Source organism: Rhincodon typus, chromosome 13 (assembly GCF_021869965.1).
Source record: "Rhincodon typus isolate 14 chromosome 13, sRhiTyp1.1, whole genome shotgun sequence".
Taxonomy (NCBI): domain Eukaryota; kingdom Metazoa; phylum Chordata; class Chondrichthyes; order Orectolobiformes; family Rhincodontidae; genus Rhincodon; species Rhincodon typus.
In genome coordinates, this window is record NC_063344.1 from 57,204,705 (window position 1) to 57,214,691 (window position 9,987).

Below are 9,987 nucleotides of genomic sequence, written 5' to 3' on the forward strand. Positions count from 1 at the left end.
CAATGTTGTCAGTAATTGCTTGATACATCCTGACTTACTCTTATCTTGGTGTTACTTGTCTTTTTAAAATCTCCCGTGGTGTTCTTCTAAGTTTGGGTATTGATTCATGATTGATGTTTCAGATTGTTTTAATTGAATGATCGAAGCTGGATGCTGTCAAAGGCAGAGGAATGGATTATTTATGCTCTTTCCTGACAGTGAAAAGATATCTGATTGAGTATCTTATGACCCTAAAGGAGGTGTGCACTGATAATAAAATCCCACTATTCCATGAGACTTACCAAAATTGCAAATGTTTTATTTGGTCGCCAAGATGGTCAAGTTGTTTTTCTTTACTAGTAATATTCAGAACAAAATAGATTTTTGTTCCTTTAGTAAACTTAAAAGTACCTAATTTCTTATAAGTAAACCTATTCTTGCAATAAATGGTAAAACTTGTTAACAACTATTATTCAGAATCAAACGATATCCTCTTAATAACAGATTTACACATGTATCCTGGAACTCCCTTCCTAACTGCATTGTGAGTGTACCTGCACCAAATGGACTGCAGTGGTTCAGAAGACAGCTCATTACCTTCTGCAGAGCAATTAGGGATGGGCAAGAAGTAAGACAATACCATTTGGCAGAGCTGGTATGAGTTTTCAATAAAAGGCAAATGTGAAAAATGCTCTGGGGGCCAAGGGTCTAAACTCAAAAGATAAGACAAAGGGAAGACTTCTCATTCTTCCATCAATTTCCTGTCATTACGATCACAATGCTTACAGTTATAGAACTGAACAGATCTTCAGATCAGACTTTTGTTCAGATGGAAAACCAGTTAGATTTAGATCTTTGAATGAAAGTGTCAGTTCATTTCTCAGAGTTTAGGTGAAAGTTAAAGATATTGAGTTTTGGAACTTTCTCAGGAGATACTTTGAAGATACTTTGTTGAACCAAATCTGTAAGTCTTGGTGTGCTGTAGGGTTTCTTTTCCAGGAGAGATTGAGATCTTCGTTTTTCCTTCCATCTTGTTGGAGGTTTGTTCCATTACCTGGTATCACCCCTAGTTACATACTGAAAAGTAGCAACTTCAGTTCAGAGACTATTTGCTAGGCCATGTTGAACACATAGGCTCCCATCTCTTCCAAGTAAAGTTTATAACCAAAGAACCAATCCTTCAGCTGTCTTTAAATCTTTGCTTATTGGCTTTCCACAGTTCTTTTGGAATAATACCAAACTTCAAGCAATCAGATTAATTTATATTAAAGGAGCAAAGGTTGCTAATTGGTTGATAAGCTGACTCTGACTGGTTGAGTTGGTTTGAAATTTGACATTTTTGCATTTGCCGAAATTGAGTTAAAGACAAATTCATTGGCAAAATGTTTCTATTTTTAGTAATATTTGAATCTAATATGTAGGACAATGTTTATTTACCATGAGCTGTTGCAGAATAAAAGTAGCTTTGAAACAAAATGTAACTGTATGTAAATGACATAAAATTTTGAACTAAACAGCTAACATGTATAATAGGATCTACTTGAATGGTAAGATGCAACATTATTATCCCTCTAGAGACTGATAACTTTTAAAAAGGTCTTTCAATTCATGGCGAAAGGCATTATACAACAAGATATCAGGTTTTAAGACTTTTCCTGTAAAGACTACTCCAGTGATTGCTCTTCTCAGATTTGCCAGGGTAACTCTTAGAGTTTTTAGAAGTCCAAAACAAGTGTCTCTTTGACCAGAGACCATCCTCCTTCCTACATTCTGCCTGGTAATTCAAACAAAGGCAACAAAGTCCTCTCTACTGACCACATTAATTGCAATTCTGTTCTTCCTCTGAGAGACATCACTGTCTTTCTCCAAAAGCCAACTCTGAGAGAGAAAGACTTTCCACAGTAAGCCCAGCTGCTCTTGGTTTTGTTTTAAGTGTGAACACTTTGCACTGAACTCTCGTTGAATCTCTACTGGGTCTCCCTGGCACCATGGTAGGCAAACTGACCATTCTGACACTGGGCAGAATTTGGAGGAGATCAAATGTCTTTCTTCACTTGTACCTCAAACTAAAGAGACAATCCCAAAGATAACCACCTTACAAAACCTTGCATTCATACCAGCAGCTACTTTTTGATAATAGCTTTAGCACACGCTGCAAATTTTAAAGGTAATTTCATAAAATGTTGGCATCATTATTTGCCTGCCACTAATTGACCTTGATCCGAGTGGCTATTGAGAAGGAATTTAATTGCTGTGGGTCTGGAGTCGCATGTAGGCCAGACTAATTAAGAACGCATAGATAAGGTGAATGACAAAGGTCTTTTCCCTCGGGTGTGGGAGTTCAAAACTAGGGGGCTTACTTTTAAGGTGGAGGAGAAAGATTTAAAAAGGACATGAGGTGCAATGTTTTTACATAGAGAGTGGTTTGTGTGTGGAATGTACTGCCAGAGGAAGTGATGGATGTAGATACAATTACAACGTTTAAAAGACATTTAGATAAGTTCATGAATTGGAAAGGTTTGGAGGGATATAGGCCAAGTACAGGCAGGTGGGACTAGCTTAGTTTGGGAACATGGTCAGTGTGGACTGTTTGGACTGAAGGATCTGTTTCCATGCTGTATGACTCTATGACTCTTTTCCTAAGGAACATTGATAAACAAGATTTATTTTACAGCAATTGATAATCGTCTCACAATCAAGATTTCATTTACAGATTTATGAATTGATCAATTTTAGATTCCATCAACTGCCATGGTGGGATGTGAACCCAATGTGCAGAGTATTCGAGACAACAAGGTGCAGGGCTGGATGAACAAAGCAGGCCAAGCAGCATCATAGGAGCAGAAAGGCTGACGTTTCGGGCCTAGACCCTTCATCAGAAAAGGGGGAGGGGAAGGGGGTTCTGAAATAAATAGGGAGAGGGTGGGAGGCGGATAGAAGATGGATAGAGGAGAGGATAGGTGGAGAGGAAACAAACAGGTCGAAGAGGCGGGGATGGAGCCAGTAAAGGTGAGTGCAGGTGGGGAGTTAGGGAGGGGATAGGTCAGTCCAGGGAGGATGGACAAGTCAAGGGGGTGGGATGAGGTTAGTCGGTAGGAGATGGGGGTGCGGCTTGAGGTGGGAGGAGGGGATAGGTGGGAGGAAGAACAGGTTAGGGAGGCGGGGACGAGCTGGACTGGTTTTGGGATGCGGTAGGGGGAGGGGAGATTTTGAAGCTTGTGAAATCCACATTGATACCATTGGGCTGCAGGGTTCCCAAGCGGAATATGAGTTGCTGTTCCTGCAACCTTCGGGTGGCATTGTTGTGGCACTGCAGGAGGCCCAGGATGGACATGTCGTCTGAGGAATGGGAGGGGGAGTTGAAATGGTTCGCGACTGGGAGGTGCAGTTGTTTATTGCGAACCGAGCGTAGGTGTTCTGCAAAGCGGTCCCCGAGTCTCCGCTTGGTTTCCCCGATGTAGAGGAAGCCACACCGGGTACAGCGGATGCAGTATACCACATTGGCAGATGTGCAGGTGAACATCTGCTTGATGTGGAAAGTCTTCTTGGGGCCTGGGATGGGGGTGAGGGAAGAGGTATGGGGGCAGGTGTAGCACTTCCTGCGGTTGCAGGGAAAAGTGCCGGGTGTGGTGGGGCTGGAGGGGAGTGTGGAGCGGACAAGGGAGTCACGGAGGGAGTGGTCCCTCCGGAAAGCAGATAAGGGTGGGGAGGGAAAGATGTCTTTGGTGGTGGGATCGGATTGCAGATGGCGGAAGTGTCGGAGGATGATGCGTTGGATCCGGAGGTTGGTGGGGTGGTACGTGAGGACGAAGGGGATTCTTTTTTGGTTCTTATTGCGTGGACGGGGTGTGAGGGATGAGTTGCGGGAGATGTGGGAAACACGGTTGAGGGCGTTCTCAACCACTGAGGGGGGGAAGTTACGGTCCTTGAAAAACAAGGATAACTGAGATGTACGGGAGTGGAATGCCTCATCCTGGGAGCAGATGCGGCGGAGGCGAAGGAATTGGGAATAGGGGATAGCATTTTTGCAGGAGGGTGGGTGGGAGGAGGAGTATTCTAGGTAGCTCTGAGAGTCGGTGGGCTTGAAATGAATGTCGGTTTCTAGGTGGTTGCCCGATATGGAGACAGAGAGGTCCAGGAAGGGGAGAGAGGTATTAGAGATGGTCCAGGTAAACTTAAGGTTGGGGTGGAAGGTGTTGGTGAAGTGGATGAACTGTTCGAGCTCCTGAGTATTAGGTTGGGCGTCTTTATTGCTAGTCTCGTGATATGAACCATCACACTACCGTCCTCATTAGAACATAGTCCTATTAATGAAGTCTCACCAAGAATTGACTATTTCAGGCAAAGGTTAGATGAGATTTTGGAAAATATCTGAAGCCAATGGACCAGCAATACTGTTCCACTAACAACCTCCAGAATGTCTAGGCTTTGAATTTTCATCCTCTGTGGAAGGTTGAATTCATTTCAGGCCCAAAAGATCTGACCAGTGAGAAAGTTTGAATTGAATTGAATCCTAGCTGTAAGAGAATCAATGAACAGCTCAGTGCTGATTAGATGTCTCAATTTACAGCCTCTGCCAAAGTGAGCTGTTGCCTTTCCTAAAATGTTGCATTCTGCCAACAGCAGTTGAGAGTATTTACTGACAACATCTAACAGCTGCCAGGGTTCATATAGCTCCTTTCTCAAAGGGGTTCAGTGCAAACAGGGTTAATGTGTCAGAGGTGGAAATGTCACACTGGGCTGCTGGAAGGAAGAACCAAAATCAATTTAATTAATGTCCTGAACAATGTGAATGAAATGTCAAAGAGTTCATTGCTGGTTACAGGCATATTAGAAAGGCTGTAATAATCATGGTCATCAGGGTTCAACGGAAAAGATTATGAAACAAAAGCAGCAACTCCCCACTGATCTGATTAAGTTGCACTACAAATGGCCCTCAATACTTAGATGCAGCTTTGCCATGTCAAGCACCCTTGCTGATTTAAGTCGAAGTTTGCCTGTTGAAACTCATTTGCAGTAAACAATGGAAAGTAGCAGGTATAGAAATACTAGAACAAACCCAGAACAGATGAGATAATTTGTCCTTTTTGATGTGCGTGTGTTCTGACTTGCACATGGAAGCTGTGCTGCAGCTTTATGATTTATGAACTTTGGATTTGTGTTTATCAAGCCAGATTGTGGACTCCTTAACTGAAGAAATACTCTGACAAAAAAACATGGTCCTGTCACATTTAATTATTTCAATACATATGATGGGCATGTTGCTATTCTGTTGCCAGGAAATGCAGAGACCCTCCATAAAAATAAAGCGTAATAAGAACAAAAAAAATTGAATTGTACTGTATCTAAAACCTGGATCCACCCATAAAACAGATTTGCTTAAATCTACCAAGGATAAGAACAAAAACAATACAATCTAAATTTTTAACAATCTTATTGAAGTAGGGACAACAGGGGCTAAGATTAATAATGTTACAATTAAGGTTTATGATAGCTCTGAAATAAGTGCTGTACTTCTGTTCAATTTCTTTCATGTTGTAACAAGAACAGCCTTTATAAGCATAATGTTCATTGCTACACAGAAGAAGGTGATAAGGGAACCTGAAGGCGAGACAATATGATTGAGTTGCTGTGAAAATTAGCAGATCCGAGGCATTTTCAAAAAAAAACTTTGGTTCCTTGATCCACACAGATGAAATAGTGGTCATTCGTCATCATGGGTGTAGTCAGCAGGATTAAAACACTGACACTGGTTGAAATGTGGACAATTGGACAACAGATGAGCATTGTTACTTGCCATGTTGCTTGTGAGAAGCATAAAAGATGATGAGAGTTTGTCCTGATGGCACAATTGGCCTTACTACATTTGTCACCCAATTCTGCCATGCATTTTGCCATAGCACCAGGTGCTCAGAACTGTGTAGTACTTCACTCACCATGTCTGATGATAGGCTTTGCAGTAGGCATGGGAGTCTGAAAAACAAATTTCCAAAAATACATAACCCAATATGGGATTTAGATGTAGAACATTTTGGAGGCCACTTTGTCCTGGATGGTGTTGAGCTTCTTGAGTGTTGTTGGAACTGCACTCATCCAGGGAAGTGGGAAATATTACATCACACTCCTGACTTATGCTTTGTGCATGGTGAACAGACTTTTGGGAGTCAGGAGGTGAGTCACTCGCTGTAGGATTCTTACCCTTTGATCTGTCCTTGTAGCCAGTGTGTTTATCTGGTTTCTGCTTAATAGTAATTTCCAGGATAATGACAGAGGGCTTTAGCAATGGCAATGGTATTGAACGTTGAGGGGAATTTGTTAGGTTCTCTTCCATTGAAGATGGTCATTGCCTGACACTATGTGGCATGAATGTTACTTGCTACTTGTCAGTTATTAACCAGGTCTTGCTGCATCTGGATAAAGATTGTCTCAGTACCAGAGGAGTTACAAATGATGCTGAAAATTGTGCAATCATCAATGATCATTCCCCACTTCTGATGGAACAGAAGTCACTGATGCAGCTGAAGATGGTTAAATACTCTGAGGAAATCCTGCAGAGGTATCCTGAAGCTGAGATGATGACTTCTAACAAGCACAACCATCATTCTTTCCACCTGGTGCCACCCCAGCAAGTGGAAAGTTTTCTCTTGATTGCAATTTTCTTTTATTCACTCATGGGATGTGGGCTTCTTTGGCTCGGCCAGCATTTATTGCCCAACCCTAATTGCCCAGAGGGCAGTTAAGAGTCAACCACTTTGCTGTGGGCCTGGAGTCGCATGTAAGTTAAACTCAGTAAGGATGGCAGATTTCCTTCCATAAAGGACATTAGTGAACCAGATGGGGTTTTTTTGACAATCAACAATGGTCTCTTGGTCACCAATTCCAGATTCTTTTGCTGAATTTAAATTCCACCTTCTTCCACGACACAATTTGAACTTGGGTCCCCAGATCATCAGTTGAGTTTCTAGATTAATAGTCAAGTGATAATACAACTTGGCCATTGCCTCTTTCATAATTTGCTAGGGCTTCTTGATGCCACACTCAGTCAAATGTCTTGACATCATGGGCTGTCACTCTCCCTTCCCTTCTGGAGTCACATTTGCAAACATAAAATATTCACCCAGTTAGTAAATGTATGAGAGACTACATTGTGACACAAATAGGTTGCTAAAATGAAATAATTAAATATAATCTTTGGTTCTCCTGAGAAAATGTTTGGGCTATGCAAAGTATGAAAGAGGAGATAAAACATCTGGTTTTTCTTTAAATTACCATTCACTCTCTCTTTGCTTTGATTCTGTATTTAAATAAAGTGCAGGGCATTACCCTGAAATATTAACTCTATTCCTCTCTCCACAGGTACTGTCAGACCTGCTGCATATTTCCAGCATTTTAGGGTTTTATCCCATCCTGGTCTATCCTGATTTTGTACTTGTGCAGTAGAAAGGCAAGGCACAACTATTATTCCCACAGTAATATCACTTTCATAGATCCAGACCTACTGTAAATCTTTAAATTATAAAATTGCTTAAAGCACCATTTTTTGTAACCTGAGATTTATCAGTTACATGATCATGTGTAATGTAAAATTTACAGTATGCCAGATACCAGACAGAAAAGAGTAAGGCTGAGGAGACAGCTGTAGTACAAATAGTCATATACTAATCCTGTCTTTAACTGAGTCAGACAGTTTAGAAGTATCAGCATTTTTTCTCATGTTGTAAATACATTGTAAATGGAAGTGTAATTTGGAAGTTGGATTGAATCAAAAGCAGAACTATTTACTTCACACCTCAAGTTTAGCAGCTATTCAGAATCAAGCTCTGTCAGTTTTGATTCCATTATCTTTATTCTCACTATTACTGTTTGACAGATCATTCAGAGATTGTCCAGGCATTAATTTATAATAAGAATGATGTACAGTACATGTGTTCAATCATTTCATATTTTGGGAAACACTTCTCTATAAGAAATACTGCAAAGTTAGAATTACTCAGTAGGTCAGGAAATATCCACAGTGAGCCAGATTTCAATCAGACCTTGTTTTAGGCCTGAAGAATTGTCCTCATCATTGGGAGATTTTACAAATGAGCAGCAGCTTTAGAAAAACATTACTAAGGGACGAGGGGAAGAAAAACATTATTATGTTTGCCAAATGCTGCATTGCAAAACTTGCATTGAAATGCGCCACAGATTTATGAAAAACCTTTGCTGCACAACTCACACATGGCATTGCAATGAAAATAACTCGCAGCTGTTTTCTTCTTCATTGACATGCTTCTCTTTACGACTTTGTAGATTTAGCTGTTTCTACATAAGAGCACATCTTTGTTCAGTTGTATCTGTAATAAGCAATGAGTCACCATAAACACTGAGTTGTGTTTAGTGCACCATAAACTTTATGCAACCAGCAGCCAATAATTCATCTTTACTAGAGAAACAGCCAAGATAGCAACAGAATGTCAGACCACAATAAGCAGGGAATAAACCGTTCTCAAAAGATCAAAAGGAGTTGAAGGCTAATGCTGATATACTTATCACTGTTGACTAGCCTTTTATTTAGTCTATGCGGGCTGACTAATGCGGCCCGCAGGTCAGAATCAATCACAGTGGGAAGTACTTTACATGAGACAAATCTGTCATCAGTCTGTACTACGAGGCTATGCAAGTTACAGCCTACTAAAGTATCTGCATCTTCTATTGGCAGAGTCAGCGACGATGCTTTAAAATAAGCATTAGCTGTAAATTGAATGTAAAATGTAACATGCTGCTATTCAATGTTTTCTGCTTTAGTAAGTTAATAACTTCAGACCACCTTAAAGTTGTAGGAGAAGTGGGGACTAATAAAATGTTAGAGCGCTGAAAGCAGTTAGTGGTGTTTGGTGGCAGACATTGTATTTTTTCCAAAGGAAGACAGAAAATATAGACAGATTTAACATTAAATGACACCTTTAACTGCCTCACAGCACCCAGCTGTGGGGAGGCAATGGCCTAGTGGTACTATTGCTGGACTGTTAATCCAGAGACCCAGATAATGTTCTGGGGATTTGAATTTGAATCCTGCCATGGCAGATGCTGGAATTTGAATTCAACAAACTATCTGGAATTAAGAATCTAATGATGACCATGAATCCATTGTTGGGGTAAAATCCACCTGATTCAAAAATGTCCTTTAGGGAAGGAAACTGTCAGCCTTAGCTGGTCTGGCCTACATGTGACTCCAGACCCACATCAATGTGATTGACTCTGAACTGCCCTCTGGGCAATTAGGGATGGACAATAAATGCTGGCCTAGCCAGCGATGCCCACATCCTTTCCAGGGAAGATTTTTGGTGAGTAGTCAACATTATAATAGACAAATGTGAGTAAAGAAGATAGGACAGGTGTGACAGCATAACACCTCTGCCTGCTGGTACTTCAATGCATGCTTCTTTGTTACACATGATACATATTTCAGTGATATTTAATTTTAATGAAAGATTGTAAATGCTGTGGCAGATGTATGATATTGAAAGTAACAAAAGTTGTTTTGAAATGATTGCTTCTATTGGGCAAGAGTCATGCAGAGTAAGGTTATCTCTTGGTAGTCATCAAAAACTTGAATGATTTTCAGCAACCTACACACACCCCTGAAGAGGACAGTAAATCACCAACTTCTCCATGAAACCATGGTATGCCAGCTAGGTTCAAGGGGAGGCAAGTGTTTGCATGCAAGGGCAACAGTGTTGGTAAACTTTTTGGGGAGTTTTTCTTCAGCAATGCAAGCTCCACTAATTGGTATTTCAAAACTTCATCAGGTCTTATTGACATCATAGGATCCTGAGTTTCAAAGACTGATGAGGCTCCGGGCAAGAATTAGGTTTATCCTGGGCCCTGAGGTTGGATGGATCAAAATTGGAGGGTATCCTCCTTCAACCATTTAATGTTGTCCAACAAAACAATGACTGCAGCCCAGTGTATAACTTAAAGTGGGGCTAGTAGACGTTGACAGCAGTGTCCATGTTTCAATGT